Source organism: Schistocerca gregaria, chromosome 4, assembly GCF_023897955.1.
Source record: "Schistocerca gregaria isolate iqSchGreg1 chromosome 4, iqSchGreg1.2, whole genome shotgun sequence".
NCBI classification, from domain to species: domain Eukaryota; kingdom Metazoa; phylum Arthropoda; class Insecta; order Orthoptera; family Acrididae; genus Schistocerca; species Schistocerca gregaria.
Genome location: NC_064923.1, coordinates 666735963 through 666753289, shown reverse-complemented (window position 1 = coordinate 666753289; position 17327 = coordinate 666735963). Strand labels below are relative to the sequence as shown.

At 43.2% G+C, this 17327-nt stretch overlaps 1 protein-coding gene across 3 annotated transcripts in view; it reads right to left on the bottom strand.

Moving 5' to 3' along the window:
• LOC126268149 (alpha-1,6-mannosyl-glycoprotein 2-beta-N-acetylglucosaminyltransferase) overlaps positions 1–16610 on the bottom strand; it is a 429035-nt gene extending 412425 nt beyond the window's left edge. For all 3 annotated transcript variants that reach the window (XM_049973686.1, XM_049973688.1, XM_049973687.1), the window contains exon 1: positions 15529–16610. The gene's annotated coding sequence lies outside the window, so the exon portion shown is untranslated. The remainder of the gene's footprint in view (positions 1–15528) is intronic.
• Between the last annotated feature and the right edge of the window lie 717 nt (positions 16611–17327).

The following is a 17327-nucleotide window of genomic DNA, read 5'->3' as shown; positions in this document are numbered from 1 at the left end:
TGAATGGCTCACCTTGAGGGCAGCCGAGACAGATCGCGAATGGGATACAATAGCCTACAGCGCAAGCACCAGCGTTTGCCCTTTAGACGATCAGTCACGCTTGCGGCGAATAATTTTCTGCTGATTCATCGTTCTCTCTTCAAGGAAACGTCGAGGCAAACACAACAAAACACTTAGCACATTTTTCAGACTTCTCTATACAACATTGCACTTTTACAGGGCTGAGATAATTTGGACACTAACTGTTCGTCTTCTTTCTCCATGCTTTTTTCCCGTTTCTCGATGTGTTTTGGCAACGTTAGTGATAGTCTGTGGCCAGATGCCTTACCAGAATCCCGGAAGCGGCGCGTTGTCGTTCTCGGCTATTTGGGCGGGTCACAAACCACTGATTTCACTGAGAAATAAGATTATATATTTATACAGGAAGTTCCTCCTGAGAGACATCAGGGCTAATTTCTTTGGTGTTTCTGCACATATCTGTAATTTCGTTTGTGCAATGTGTAATTGGAGTCAGCAAAACAAATAGTGTTCATAATGTCTTTCATGCGACACTCATTGTTGAAGAAAACCGTCGGTTTGTTTCCCGTTACAAACAAAACGATTTTTAAAGAGGATTTTTGCGCGCCGTTTCGAGAGAGCTGTCACAGATTGGTCTAGTGCGATATTCGTTGTGGCGATGTGTATTAACAGGGACAGTAAAAGATGAAACATAAACAGTATTCCAGCTGCGACTGAACAGCGCTGCCAGATGACGGTAAAGCCGTCGGCACACGGTCCGTGCATCCGAACGTTGAGCGTTGAGTGAGCCGAGTTTCTGACGTCATAGCGTGGAACAGCACGTTCGGGAGTCTTTCGAACGTGCAGAGCGATATCTGGCATGTCAGATATCCTGAGCGTGCGTCTGAGAGTTGACCAATCAGATGGCACAACGTCACGTACGTCTGAGAGTATATCACTTGAAGGTAGCGACACACTGAGGATCCACGAAAAACACATTGTTCTTGGTACAATTTGTTATAATTAAATTTCAGTTAGTAACATAGCTACGATTAAAGCTTTTAGCAAGTGGCAACATCTTATAAGAGGGTTATAAACGAATTGTTATCAGTTTAGCGTAGTGAGTAGCGTTGATGAATCGAAATAATATCCGTGATCTGATGATGGTTCGCACGTTTTTTCATAATATTCGCGTGTGTAATAGATTTTGATGCTTTATTATTAGTTTAAGGTAAGTATATACTACAATATTTGATGTTATGTAAATATAAGTTCACCTTTTCTTGAGGAGTGAGTTTTTTCGATTGGCTTAATCTACAGGACAGCTTGCGCTACTTGTATAAAGATATTTTGTTCCTGTTTCTTTTGAGTTTCGTGAGTTTTACATGATGTAAAGTTTCTGCTACTGAGTAGGAACAGTGATCAAGTGAAAATGACTTTAGGGCTTTACTAAAATGTGGGGAACATAAAATAGTGTTTATCTTATGTGGAGAACTATTGCAGATTGTCACACTGTTTGTAATGGAACTTTTATAAGCCTGTGTTCTTATTGATTGGACATGGTACTTTCCTTTTTGTCTTAAAACATGTACATCGATATTTAAGTTTTTATTTGTGTATATTACATATAGAACAACGTGACTAGGATATGTGCGTTTTAATAGAGCTGACGTGGGAATTTTACGCAGCCTGTTGAGTAAACAGTGTGATTTACGAACCAGAAACATCCCACAACTGCGGCTGGAGTACGTCGCAATCGCGTATACCACGTTGGGGCCCACGTACCGTATGCACAAGTCGCATTGTTCCTGAGCGTTCAGCAGCACGTTGAACTTCGCACGCTCAACGTAAATGTTCGACAGCACGGGTACGTGTGCCGACGGCTTAAAAGTCAGCGCGGGAGGGCGGTACGGCCGCTGCTATTACCTATGTTTTACTGTCCCTTTTAAAGCGTACCGAGAAACGAATATCGCACTACACTATTTAGGGACCGAACTGACGAATGGATACGTAAAATTCCGCTTGAAAATCATTTTGTTTAAGACGGAAAACAAATGAAAGACGACATGAGCAGAATTTGTTTAGGCTGCCTCCATCTATCTGCTGTAAAACAGAAACCGCAAGCATCCGTCGAAACTTGACAACATATCAGTGGGCCACCCGGAATATATGTAAAGGGTGGTCCATTGATAGTGACCGGGCCATGTATCTCACGAAATAAGCGTCAAACAAAACAACTACAAAGAGCGAAACTTGTCTAGCTTGAAGGGGGAAACCAGATGGCGCTATGGTTGGCCCGCTAGATGGCGCTGCAATAGGTCAAACGGATAGCAACAGCGTTTTTTTTTTTTTTTTTTTTTTTAAATACGAACCTCCAGTTTTATTACATATTCGTGTAATATGTAAAGAGATATGAATGTTTTAGTTGGAGCACTTTTTTCGCTTTGTGACAGATTGAGCTGTATTAAGTCAGTAACGTATAAGTACGTGGTATCACGTAACATTCCGCCACTGCGAACGGTATTTGCTTCGTGATACATTGCCCGTGTTAAAATAGCCCGTATACCAATTGCGGAAAAGGCCGATATCGTGTTGATGTATGGCTATTATGATCAAAATGCTTGTGCTATGTATGCTGCTCGGTATCCTGTACGACATCATCCAAGTGTCCGGACCGTTCGCCGGATAGTTACGTTATTTAAGGGAACAGGAAGTGTTCAGCCACATGTGAAACGCCAACGCGACCTGCAACATATGATGATGCCCAAGTAGGCGTTTTAGCTGTTGTCGCGGATAACCTGCACATCAGTAGCAGACAAATTGCGCGAGAATCGGGAATCTCAAAAACGTCGGTGTTGAGAATGCTACATCGACATCGATTGCTCCCGTGCCATATGTCTATGCACCAGGAATTGCATGGCGACGACTTTGAACGTCGTGTACAGTTCTGTCACTGGGCACAAGAGAAATTACGGGACGATGACAGATTTTTTTGCACGTGTTCTATTTAGCGACGGAGCGTCATTCACCAACAGCGGTAACGTAAACCGTCATAATGTGCACTATTGGGCAACGGAAAATCCACGATGGCTGGGACAAGTGCAACATTATGGGAGGAAGGATAATTGGCCCCCCATTTTATCGATGGCAATCTAAATGGTTGATTTACTACGTAATGTTCTACCGATGTTTCACTGCATGACAGAATGGCGATGTACTTCCAACATGATAGATGTCCGGCACATAGCTCGCGTGCGGTTGAAGCGGTATTGAATAGCATATTTCATGACATGTGGATCGGTCGTCAAAGCACCATACCATGGCCCGCACATTCACCGGATCTGACGCCCCCAGATTTCTTTCTGTGGGGAAAGTTGAAGGATATTTGCTATCGTGCTCCACCGACAAAGCCTGACAACATGCGTCAGCGCATTGTCAACGCATGTGCGAACATTACAGAATGCGAACTACTCGCTGTTGAGAGGAATGTCGCTACAGGTATCGCCAAATGCATTGAGGTTGACGGTCATCATTTTGAGCATTTATTGCATTAATGTAGTATTTACAGGTAATCACGCTGTAACAGCGTGCGTTCTCAGAAATGATAAGTTCACAAAGGTACATGTGTCACATTGGAACAACCGAAATAAAATCTTCGAACGTTCCTAAGTTCGTACTACACGAATATGCAATAAAAATTGGGGGTTCCTATTTTTAAAAAACGCAGTTTATATCCATTTGACCTATGCTAGCGCCATCTTGCGGGCCAACCATCTGGTTTCCCCCTTCAAGATAGACAAGTTTCGTTCTTTGTAGTTTTTTCGTTTGACGCTTATTTCGTGAGATATTTGTCCCAGTCACTATCAATGGACCACCCTGTATATATAGGGTGGCCCACTTAAGCCTTCAGTGCAAATCTCGCTGAAACAAAAACAGATATTGAAAAAATACTTTCACTGGTACAAATGAAGGACAAGGGTCATGGAAATAAATACTATGAGACATTCTAAAATGTAAACAAATATTAGTTTCAACACAAACTTTTTTTTAATGGATGCCCTGTACTATTTCTCAGGCAATCAATAACTTGAAGAATCACAGAAAGAATGCCAATGGTTGCATCGCATTATGTCAGTTACATCCTGAGATACTGCTAAGCGTAGTTGAGGCCTGAAATAAATGAAAGGCGCTGCCGTTGCACATCTGGGAACGCAAGCGTGATCACCACGTTGCTCATAATCGCGATGTGATTGACGCACACAATCTTATTTTCACTGTTGCCAGGAGTGCCGAAAATAGTCAGAGGGCTTCGTACCACAAACACTGGTATGTAGGAATCATGCTTGCATCTCTGGATGTATAACACTGGCGTATTTCTTTTATTTCAAGTGTGAACTTCGCTTTGCAGTTTCGCGGGATGTAATTGATGTATTGCTATGCAAACAATGCCATTCTTTTTGCGATTTTTCATGTTATTTACTACGTAAGAAATAATATGGGGCGTCCATTTCAATAAAGATAATTTTGTGTTGCAACTTATATTTGCTTACGTTTTAGAGTGTCTCATAGCATTTCCCTTTATGTACCCCTCTCTTACACTCATACCAGTGGAAGTCAAAGTTCAGAATCTACAATTGTTCCAGAGATATTTGTGCTGAAACGTTTAAGTGGACCGCTCTGTACATAGAATCGGTCCAGAACGATTTTTTGAGACTTTAACCGAATTTAACATCTAAATAATTTGAAATAGAAACTTTCCGGAACACTGACTTTACAGATTGAACCTTTCACTCTTCAGAATAATGCATGTAGTATTAAAATTACCTGGCGTATTAGACCTGCCTACTGGAATTTGCTTTTCAAAGGTCAGTGCTCTTACCGGTTAAGCTATCGAGGTTGGATAGCTGAGTTGATAAGACAACTGCCCTTTGAAACGTAAAGTTTCGGTTTTGCGTCCCGCTCCGTCACACAGTTTTAATCTGCAGGAAGTTTCAATATCGATTTTTGTTACCTGTTAACTGAAGTTCGAGCTGAAGATCGGATATTAATCCTGTCAGCCCATTAACCACAGGAAGAGTTCTTCACTTATAGGTCCCGTCGACAACGAGGTCACTAGAGCACAAACTGGAAAAGGATAGGGAAGGCTATCGGCTTTGTCCTTTTCAAAGAAACCATCCCCATACTTGCCTTTGGTTTGAGGAAACTATGAGAAATGTAAATGGCCAGAATTCGATCGGAACCATCGTTCTACCGAATGCGTGTCGCACCACTGCGCCAGCTCGATTGGTCCTCATTGCTGAGATCGTCCAGTGCTCTAAAACACTTAGAACTACAATAGCGCTCTGCAGATCACTGAAGTATTAAGAGGACTCGCTATTCACTTTAACTTCAATGTTTATTTATATGCCATTCAGGAAAATGCGGACACCGCAGTAGAGGTAATTATAACCTAATTTAAATTAGTTGTCATCCGAATTTTTAAGTACGGAGTTGCGGTATCTTCGCGACAAGATCTGTCTACAAGCAGCCGCCAACAGCAGTTCGTCCTCAGTGGCAATGGAATATTACTTTCAAATTCTATCTCGTGCAAAAATTACACAAAATATTGTAGATTCACATATCACATAGATATCTATAGCATCTAAGCATGTTAAAAAAGTGTTCAAAAAGATTTCGGGCTTGCAGCCGGTCGTGGTAAACTTCATTGAACGATATTTCGGCTGGACAACTGCCAGCCGAAATATCGTACAATGAAGTTTACCACGACCGGCTGCAAGCCCGAAATGTTTTTGAACAGTTGAGTCGCCGGGAAAATTTCAAATTTTACATGTTAAAAAGGTGTTAATTGTTGTAATTAGGTTTAGGGATAAGGTCGTTTTTTCTTCTTGAAACTCATCATCTTATTTCTCTAAAACTATTGAACTCATTGAATTTTTTTTTCGTTGATTACCAATCTGCCTACTCGGCAAGTGAACTTAGCAAAGTTCTGTCTCTCATTGAGGTAGATACAAGCTTTAGGAGACAGCGTTTTGAAAATATGTAATTCGTAATGAGTATGAAGTTTCCAGTCCCTTTCTGCTACAAAAAAGCGTAAAAAATCCGAATTCACGTACAATACACATTTTTAAAGTGTGTACGCCCGTATCAAAAATTTTAATGTGACCGGAGCTACGCTTTTACTTGAAGCGGGCGATATTTTCATCTACGGAATAGTTTCTTTCCGAAAGACTGGCAGGCACAATGTTTTGCGCAACTGAAGTGGCAGTACAGTGGAAACTGACAATGTTAGGCTCTCCTTGGTGTTCTGCTACCGGGAGTAGTCCATTCCGCTTGCTGCCAAATGCTATAGCTAGCTAATTTAACAGCCCAAAGTTACGTCACTGGGGTGGAAGTGGTTGAGAGCCCAAGGTTAAAACCGAAGCAGCCATTATCCGAGAAGCTTTTAGAGAGACGAATTTCAATTTTATATGACTTTAAACATAAGATATAAACATCAAATCGCCCTCTCTCTCTCTTTCCCTTTTTTTCAAAAGTGTGAGAAAGATACAAGGAATGGTACAAATAAGAGAAACGAGGACTTAGTGCTTTCATCAATCTGCTAACAGGAGTTATAACTGCCGTAGCTCGTCTCTTCCAAATTTGTCTATGAAAAAATGGCCGCGCGGTTTGAGGCGCCATGCCACTGACTGCGCGGCCTCTCCCGCCGAAGGTTCGAGTCCTCCCTCGGGCGTGTGTGTGTGTGTGCGTGTGTGGTTAGCGTAGGTTAATTTAAGTAGCGTGTAAGTCTCCTCTGCAGTTTGGTCCCTTAAGAACTCACACACATTTGAAAACCGTCAGTTTGACGGCCACAACAGACAGAAGAATGTAATGTAGTACCTGTAATGCCCTATTCCCACTTCTACTAGAACAAGTATCCTAGACTCAACTGCAGTGCTTTATTCAACTTTGTTGCACATTCACCTCATACCTTTACCCTACCGTATTCTGTGGAAACATTGCGTGAATAACTCAAGATGATTCCTGAGGCTGTCGGGCGATACATCAGACCATGTAAGGATTCAAAGATAACCAAAACATCGTAGACAAACAAAAACCGAACGAAGCCGAAACTGCCCCGAGAGAGTAACTCTTAAAGCGTTCAACGAATTTAAAGTAAAATTCCGTGTCAATAATGGTATCGAAACTGAGGGTGATAGTAAACTCTTTTTTTTTTTTTTCATAATTGCTTCATTGACGGAGATCTACTACTGTTCCTTCTTTCAACTGTCGCATGAACGTCAAATTGGCAAATACCGAAATAAATGACAGCGGAGTAGGAAAATCAACCAAAATCGTTCAACAGGGAAAAGGCGACCGGAACTGAAGCACAGCAGAGGGAGGACATACAGTACCAAACTGAGTATAGCAGATGTTGAAAGTGTTGGAATTGGTGCCGTCTCATCCGAAATGTTTCTGCGCCATTCTTGAAGACTGTGAGGGTTGTAGCGATAGACCTTAGACTTGAGGGGCACCCACCTCTGCTAACAACTCTGTTAGGTGTGAAGATTTTGTAACTGTTCTCCAAGGTTCGTCCAGCTGTATGCGCTGTTGCTCCTCCCTGTTGGAAGTTGCTGTAGGTCTTTTCCTCCTCCGTTCTTGCGTACATCCCCTCGTCCAGGCCAATGCTATTTGTCCCACCATGTATACAGGGTGTTACAAAAAGGTACGGAGAAATTTTCAGGAAACATTCCTCACACACAAATAAAAAAAATACGTTATGTGGACATGTGTCCGGAAACGCTTAATTTCCATGTTAGAGCTCATTTTAATTTCGTCCACCTATGCTCAATGGAGCACGTTATCATGATTTCGTACGGGATGCTCTACCTGTGCTGCTAGAACATGTGCCTTTACAAGTACGACTCAACATGTGGTTCATGCAAGATGGAGCTCCTCCTGCACATTTCAGTCGAAGTGTTCGTACGCTTCTCAACAATAGATGGATTGGTAGAGGCGGGCCAATTCCATGGCCTCCACGCTCTCCTGACCTCAACCCTCTTGACTTTTATTTATGGGGGCATTTGAAAGCTCTTGTTTACGCAACCCCGGCACCAAATGTAGAGACTCTTCGTGCTCTTATTGTGGACGGCTGTGATACAATATGCTGTTCTCCACGGCTGTATCAGCGCATCAGGGATTCCATGCGACGGAGGGTGGATGCATGTATCCTCGCTAACGGAGGACATTTTGAACATTTCCTGTAACACTGTGTTTGAAGTCACGCTGGTACGTTCTGTTGCGGTGTGTTTTCATTCCATGATTAATGTGATTTGAAGAGAAGTAATAAAATCAGCTCTAACATGGAAAGTAAGCGTTTCCGGACGCATGTCCACATAACATATTTTCTTTCTTTGTGTGTGAGGAATGTTTCCTGAAAGTTTGGCGGTACCTTTTAGCAACACCTTGTATAGAGTATGCGAAAGAGGTTACTCCTCTCGAAGCGTTCCAAGCTACTGAAAAAATGCTCATTCCATTCCCGTTTTAATGAAATTACATCTAACAGACGCACACATATTTAGGGCCACGTCGCTGACGTAGAACTGCAGAGCAAGTATTATGTCGGTCCGACTTTCTGGAGACCGAGGATTCCCCCTGTAGGAAGCATTATAGATTTCACAAATAGCAATGTTGTGAAATCTGACTCACTATGTTCTGCCACGATCACGAGACCCAGCAAGCAGTGGATCCCGACGCTCACGATGATGCCCTGTTCCTTGGCTTCCGGTAGGCGTTCGGCACAGTTCCGCATTGTCGCTTAGCCCGCTAGCGTACAGAATCTAAGGCCAACTTTGTGACTGAACTGAAGAGCTCCTGGCAAACGGAACACAGCATGTATTTCTTAACGGAGATAAATCTGCAGAAGTAAAGTAGCTTTAGGTATACAGGGTGGTCCACTGATCGTGACCGGGCCAAATACCTCACGAAATAAGCGTCAATCGAAAAAACTACAAACAACGAAACTTACATAGCTTGAAGGGGGAAACCAGATGGCGCTTTGGTTGACCTGCTACATGGTGCTGTCATAGGTCAAACGGATATCAACTGCGTTTTTAAAAATAAGAACCCCTATTTTTACTACAGATTCGTGTAGTACGTAAAGAAATATGAATGTTTTAGTTGGGCCACTTTTTTCGCCTTGTGATAGATGGTGCTGTAATAGAAACAAACATATGGCTCACAATTTTAGACGAACAGTTGGTAACAAGTAGGTATTTTAAATTAAAATACAGGACGTAAGTACGTTTGAACATTTTATTTCTTTTGTTCCAATGTGATACATGTACCTTCGTGAACCTATCATTTCTGAGAATGCGTGCTGTTACAGTGTGATTACCTGTAAATACCACTTTAATGCAATAAATGCTCAAAATGATGTCCGTCAACCTCAATGCTTTTGGCAATACGTGTAACAACATTCCTCTCGACAGTGAGTAGTTCGCCTTCCGTAATGTTCGCACATGTATTGACAATGTGCTGATGCATGTTCTCAGGCGTTGTCGGTCGATCACGAAAGCAAATAGCCATCAACTTTCCCCATAGAAAGAAATTCGGGGATGTCAGATCCGGTTAACGTGGGGGCCTTGGTATGGTGCTTCGGCGACCAATCCACCGGTCATGAAATATGCTATTCAATACCGCTTCAACCGCACGCGAGTTATCTGGCGGAGATCCATCATGTTGGAAGTACATCGCCATTCTGTCATGCAGTGAAACATCTTGTAGTAACTTCGGTACAACATTACGTAGGAAATCAGCATACATTGCACCATAAGATTGCCATCGATAAAATGTGGGCCAATTATCCTTCCTCCCATAATGCCGCACCATACACTAACTCGCTAAAATCGCTGATGTTCCACTAGTCGCAGCGATCGTGGATTTTCCGCTGCCCAATAGTGCATATTATGTCGGTTGACGTTACCGCTGTTGGTGAATGACGCTTCGTCGCTTAATAGAACGCGTGCAAAAAATCTGTCATCGTCCCGTAATTTCTCTTGTGCCCAGTGGCAGAATTGTACACGACGTTCAAAGTCGTCGCCATGAAATTCCTGGTGTATAGAAATGTGGTACGGCTGCAATGGATGTTGATGTAGCATTCTGAACACCGAGATTCCTGATTCTCACGCAAATTGTCTGCTACTGATGTGCGGATTAGCCGTGAAAGCAGCTGAAACATCTACTTAGGCATAATCATTTGTTGCAGGACGTTGTTGACGTTTCACATGTGGCTGAGCACTTCCTGTTTCCTTAAATAACGGAACTATCCGGACACTTGGATGATGTCGTCCAGGATACCGAGCAGCATACATAGCACACGCCCGTTGGGCATTTTGATCACAATAGCCATACATCAACAGGATATCGGCCTTTTCCACAATTGGTAAACGGTCCATTTTAACACGGGTAATGTATCACGAAGCAAATACCGCCCGCACTGGCGGAATGTTACGTGATACCACGTACTTACATGTTTGTGACTATTACGGCGCCATCTATCACAAAGCGAAAAAAGTGGCCCAACTAAAACATTCATATTTCTTTACGTACTACACGAATATATAGTAAAAAATAGGGGTTCCTATTTTTAAAAAAAACGCAGTGTATATCCGTTTGACCTACGGCATCCGTTTGACCATCTAGCGGGCCAGATGTAGCGCCATCTGGTTTCTCCCTTCAAGCTATACTAGTTTCGTTCTTTGTAGTTTTTCGTTTGATGCTTATTTCGTGAGATATTTGGCCCGGTCACTATCAATGAATCACCCTGTACACCAGGGGAGTGTTGTAGGGCCATTCCTGTTCATAAATTACGTTGTCAGAACTTCCAACGAACTACCCGCGGATGAATAGTAAGTGAAGTTTTAATGCTCGAAATTTTTAATGCCGCTTGGTGCAGAGATCTACAGCTCAAGGTAAAAAATGTACTACGCAGAAATCGGGTGAACAATGGATGTCGTATGATTAACTGTTGTAACATTCATTAAATATACGGGACTATGGCTACGGATATGTGTTAAGTGGAACGATTATATAGAACTAACTGTAGGAAAGGCAAATGCCAGACTGAGGCTGACAGGAAGAATCCTCATTAAGAGTAATGCACCCACAAACGATCCAGTTTACGAAAGTTTGCTTCGACCGATGCCTGAGTATTACTTGTTGGCGTGGGACCCGTCGTACCGGAAAAGGTCGGTGTGTGAAATGACATCCAAAGAAACGAGAAAGTGTCACGGATATTCTCATTCAATCTCAGTAGCAAACGCTACAAGGGAGGCTTTGTGCATCAAGGTGTGTTTTACTGTTGAAATTCCGAGGGCGTACATCCCGAAGAGAGTAAAGAAGGTACCAATTTCTCCCACATACATCTCACGAAAAGCTGGTGAAGTAAAATTAGAGGTTCGCGCTCTCACGGACACTAACCAACAATCCTCCTTTCCGTACCCGTTCGCAACTGCAAGTACCCCCCGCCACACATCGTAAGGTGGCTTGTGAGTATATACGGAGATGCATTTGTCTCTTCGCAAAACGAAGGCGCCAAGCAACCGTTTGCAGCTCAGGCGCCCACTTGAAAGGCTAAGAAAATAGGTCGTCCGATGGGATGCTGAATCTGTAGGCGTGAGATGACGGACCACTGTTTATTTTACGTCACCCCTCTGAGTCGACCTGATTCCAACGCAGATAGCGCTGCGTCCCGCGCGTTAATTAAATCATCTCTCGAGGGCAACATTTTTAATAACAGCGCGAGAAGAGGGAAGCAGTAGTGAGGTTCTCGGTGTTTTTTGTGGTCTAAGCTCTGTACTGGGTCCAGAGAGTGCTCGGTAACCGCCTTTTTTCCCCAGTTTCCCTTTACCGAATGTGACAGTGATGTTCGTCACATTCAAGCAATACGGAGGGAACGGAAGCCATACCGCCACGCAATTGCGAAACAACGCCGTGCCTAACAGAGCCAAGTGTCCGCGTACACACTTGAAAATTACGTTTGGTCCTTAAAAAAACTGCCAATGTTCCATTCATGAATGCTCACTTGACTAGTGTTCACCTAAAATTCCCAGGCGCAGTTCGAAACGAATTCCCTGTTCAGAGTTCTTGACGTAAGACAAATATTATTTTGATATTACAAAATATTATTTTGGCTGTATCTATATAAATATTTATAGTTTACACTGAGCTTAATTTTTTGCATAAACCGTTCTGACAATTGGTTTGTTCACTACACTTCCTCTAGCAAGCGGTACTTTACCTTTCCCTTATGCTTGCTATGATACTCCATAGATGGCAGTCTGCGTATAGCTCACGTGTTCAGGAATTAGGTTAAGCGACTGTTTTGAGCTGTTGGACTGCCGTAATATTGTTCGTTTCTATGTTTGTAAGCATATTTTCGCTTTCTGTATTCATCTAATGCTCAATTTCACGCTACGTTAAGTAAATGCTTGATCTATGTCCTACGCTTACACGACAAAAGGTAAAGATTGTGGTTATTGAAATGCTTCAACTGTAAAAAATTAAAAAAAGAGGTTCCGACCCACACATGCTTATTTATCTTTGATTGGTATTATCAAGAGTGCTCATTCTAGTGCAATAGCCGGCCTCTGTGTCTGAGCGGTTCTAGACGCTACAGTCCGGAACCGCGCTGCTGCTACCGTCGCAGGTTCGGATCCTGCCTCGGGCATGGATGTGTGTGAAGTCCTTAGGTTAGTTTGGTTTACGTAGTTCTAAGTATAGGGGACTGATGACCTCAGATGCTAAGTCCCATAGCGCTTGGAGCCATTTGAACCATTTTTTTTGGTGCAATATGGACCGTAGGTGACTAAATCGATATTGTATCTGTTCCGGATTCGAAATGATTCGATCCCCATGTGAAAGCACGTTTTGTGCTCCGTTACATCCAGACGGACAATGGCAACTTCTTTCCTGAAGACACAAATTGTCACATGTGCGGTTCCGGTAAACTCCATGACCTTAGGACCCTTGCCGAGTACATGTAGTACGGATAACTTCGGGCTTATCTCCGCCTCCACGACGAACCGAATTAAGATGAAATATAACGCAGCTGCACCTTTTAAGATTCATAACAGAACGCAGCCTTCGATCAACCGTATACTTGTGTAAGCCACTAGCTTCAAGACAGTAATCGTAACGCCTTCTTCTGTACGTACAACGTAGAGCAAACAGTTTTGTCTTCTCACACGAGACAAAGAACTCTATTCCTCGTCAGGTTCTGTAAACCGCAACGTCTTCGTCAGCTTTGCCAATGCCCACTGAATGTTTACAGCTGTTTGTTAAAACGTCAATAAAACACGTTATTTGGATGGGTGACCCCCAGTTCATTCTTAAAGCAGTAACTGTCGTTCGGAACGAATCAGTAAAATGTCCCTTGCATCACAGTGAATTATTCGAACAGTCTATATGTAAGAAAAGGTTAACGTTACTCAGTAGAAACTGTTCGCATGTAACAACTATTCGTACAGAATATTCCAACAACGGTCACTCCGCTACGAATACTTTTAGAATGCTACTGACTTCGCAAAGAAACAATAATAACGACTAATCCCTTTACAATTGGGTATCCTTTTCTAGATCAGAGACACAGAGCTTATGGCTTTCATTTAGGAACATATTTGAAAGCAACAGCTACTATTCAATTTATACTGCTTGTCAATGAGCTGTGCTTGCATCTTTAGACGATTTACTGACCGTTACACGCATCTGATCACGTTGTTTTTGAGTTATAATATGGACGAAGAAGAAAGTTTATGAAGATATCTTAATTAGAAACACTTAATTTCACATAAAATTTATAAATGAAGAGGACGTAATAAGAACTGTCGTGTTGTAGCTGATTACGAATCATTGCAACTTTTGTTTTAAAAGTAATTGACGAACTGTGCACTACTTCTATGTAGCAAATTTCACGAGAAAGGGAGAAAACTACACAGTTTTTCTGAGTGAATTGGTCGAACAGCGGGGACTCTCATCACACAAAATGTGAATGTTGCTAAATTTAAATCCACCCACACGCGATCCCTAAACAAAACGGTAAAGCAACTGAGCTTTGTACTTCACCCGAAGTTCGAAGCACCGTGGCGGCAAGCTTATGTAAACACCGGCCAGGTCTCTAGGGAGACCGTGTTGTTACACAGGCAGTTTCAACACACTCGTCGAAGAGGCGCAACCAGTGAAAGCGAGGAGAAATTTGATGAAGAGGAGAGGCGGGAAGAAAGCAATGGAGAGGGCAGAAACGATGTTATTGGCCTGCTCTCTCCATGAAGCAATCTTCCGCAAACTCTGTACACTTCACCATTAAAACACGATTATGTTTTCCCAACACTGCTTTAACAAAATCTACTGTTTTGGCTGTTTCCGTACATGGATCTAATCACAAAATCATTTCGTTAAAACTGTACATACGTGTATACAAACGTAGTATTTCTTTTTAACCTGAATATGTGTACAGTCTTTACGGCACTGATATAATACCAAGGGGCAGGAGGATTCAAACCACATTAAATTCCTTCCCATCCTTCTACAGCTGACCTAATACGATATCTGATACATTTTCTTTGTTAGTATAGCTACTAGTTGTTCTTCAAACTGTGTCACGACGTCAACGACATGTAACTGCAGCTATGTTCGATTTCCTGTTTCTATCATCTAACTACCAATTCATCCAAAGTTTTTATTGCTTACTATAATCAGAGACGATGCTGCCCGCTAGTAACGTTAGTGCAATGACAACCACGCTGCTTCACTAAATCAGTAGTAGTTAATGTGATCAAAAAGGCAAATCGTTATTGGGATGATATAGTAATACGGTGGAACAGAAATTGTTTACCGTCGGAGGTTACGCGATGCACGTCTTTTATGCAGTAATGTTGTGTTAGTACATCCATATCGACTGCGCAGAGGAGGAATCGCTTCCCAAAAAACAAAACAAATAATTAAAAAGCAAAGGAAGATATGTCGTTTGTCTGCACACTCCAAGAAAGATTCTTTCTCAAACGCTTGAAGAGAGCAATAATTAACACTCGGTAATGACGTCGCTAATATTTGCTGTAACAGAAATGGACATCTCTAAACTAGAAAACGATTCAAAAATGTTTTTACGCATAGAAGAAAAACTTCTTTTGTAAAACTATATGTACGAGTTGTTAATCTCTAGAATCCATTTTATTTCTGTTAGTAGATGTTTTTTGTTGCTAAGTTAACAGCAACTTGGCAAATACAACAAATCAGCGGGGACTCGGATACAAAGGAAGAAAACCCTGGCGCAATGGAACGGAACAGAAAATCAACGGGAACTTGGATACAAAGGAAGAAAACTCTGGCGCAATCGAATGGAAACAATGTAGCGCCTAAAGGTCACCTGCTGTACTTGTGCATTAAATAACTCTGTAGCAATCGCTGTTTGGCTGGGAATGGAACGAGGATAAAAACTCAATAAGTTTACAGTGTACGGTACAACACACTACAAAAGCACCAAATATGAACACTTACCTCTTAAGCACGGCGTGGTGCCTTACGAAGATACAGTCCGTGGTGCGGAGTCTGTTGCCATCAGAATAAGCGAAGCGTCGACATGCACTGTTAACACTTTCCCAAGCCTGTTCATTGACTACGGCTGCAGGCACACCCACCGGCAACGAAAGCTCTTTCACTACTGAGTAGTAATCTTTCCATAACACTCACGTAAGATGTATGTAGAATACTGTTCTATTAACACTTCGACTCGCGAAGGAATGGTGTCACGGATAAAATGTTTTACAGCGTCTCATCGTGCAGGTCGCTAGGTAAACATAACAGAAAGCAGACGAGAAGAAACTCGGAGGAAATTATTGGCAATTTATGTACGTCTGTTTACTTCCCAGCGATCGTATGTTAGTGCATCTGCTGCGAAATATTGTTGTTTGACACTAGGGGTTGTAACGGAAGTAAAACCCCTTACCGGCACAGTTCAAAATATGACTCTTCTCAGTAAAGAACTGCAAAGTGCTCACAAACTTATATATCAAATTCCCTATGTACACCAATAAATGCTGATACTAACAGCTGTAGGGAAATTGTCTCTTGAATTTCACCAATGATTCAAGTCGTTCGACAACTGTCCTTTATGGCGAATATAAGGAGTTATTGCTGCATTCGAGGTCATTAATCCGAGCGCCGATCCCACAGCCGGCTGTGCAGTCCACCCACGCCAAGTGCACGGGTCAGGCTGTCCACGCGCGTCTCAGCGAGCGCCTTTTTCTTCGCCGACACACTCGGCAGAGGAGTTAATCCGGATGCGGCAGCAAGTGTCACTTAACAGTCATATGAGACGCACGTAGTGACGCAACGCAGCTGCGAAGAGCGGCTCCCGTCAAGATATGACACAGTCACACACTGGCGTTATACACACGCTTTCGAACCCACTTTGCACATCCGGAGTCTGTCATCTGATCGGCGGAGTTAACGACACAGCGCGATCTGAGAGATGAACTGGAATCTATTACGAACAGCTGACTATCGTAATGTACCCATATTAGCCACGCAGGACCGCGGGCTGCACGCTGCAACCACACTCGGCCAGGGCTGAGGGCAGACTGGCGTCCCTCGGCTGCGGTCGTCCGGACTCGGCTGTCCCGAATCGGCGCAGACGCAGGAACTGCGCATGCGCACGCACATGCCCGGCTAGCCACAGCGGCGCGGTCGGGAGCGCCGCGGCTGCCCCACGCAGAGCGCGGGCGGCAGGTTGCCGCGGTGACGTCATCGCCCGCTTACCTGCCAGACTCGCGGGTACTGCTGGTCCGCGACAATTACCCCCACTTCTGCCGCGCCAACTAGTTGCTTCGTGAAACAGATGGTCCACAAAAAGTACCCTTTTCTGCGCGAGCTAAGAGCTCTGAAGTGGACAAGTAGGCACTTGTAACTATCTCACGACGTCTTAAAAGCCACCAAAAATCCGAACCAATAAATCTATATAAAACATCACATTATTAGGACATAAAGAATTTTTCGATCTCTTATAAAGAGGTTTTATGAAAATGAAAAAACTATACGATGCAGTAGCAAGCAGGGAACCAAGTGGTACACATACACTCCTGGAAATGGAAAAAAGAACACATTGACACCGGTGTGTCAGACCCACCATACTTGCTCCGGACACTTCGAGAGGGCTGTACAAGCAATGATCACACGCACGGCACAGCGGACACACCAGGAACCGCGGTGTTGGCCGTCGAATGGCGCTAGCTGCGCAGCATTTGTGCACCGCCGCCGTCAGTGTCAGCCAGTTTGCCGTGGCATACGGAGCTCCATCG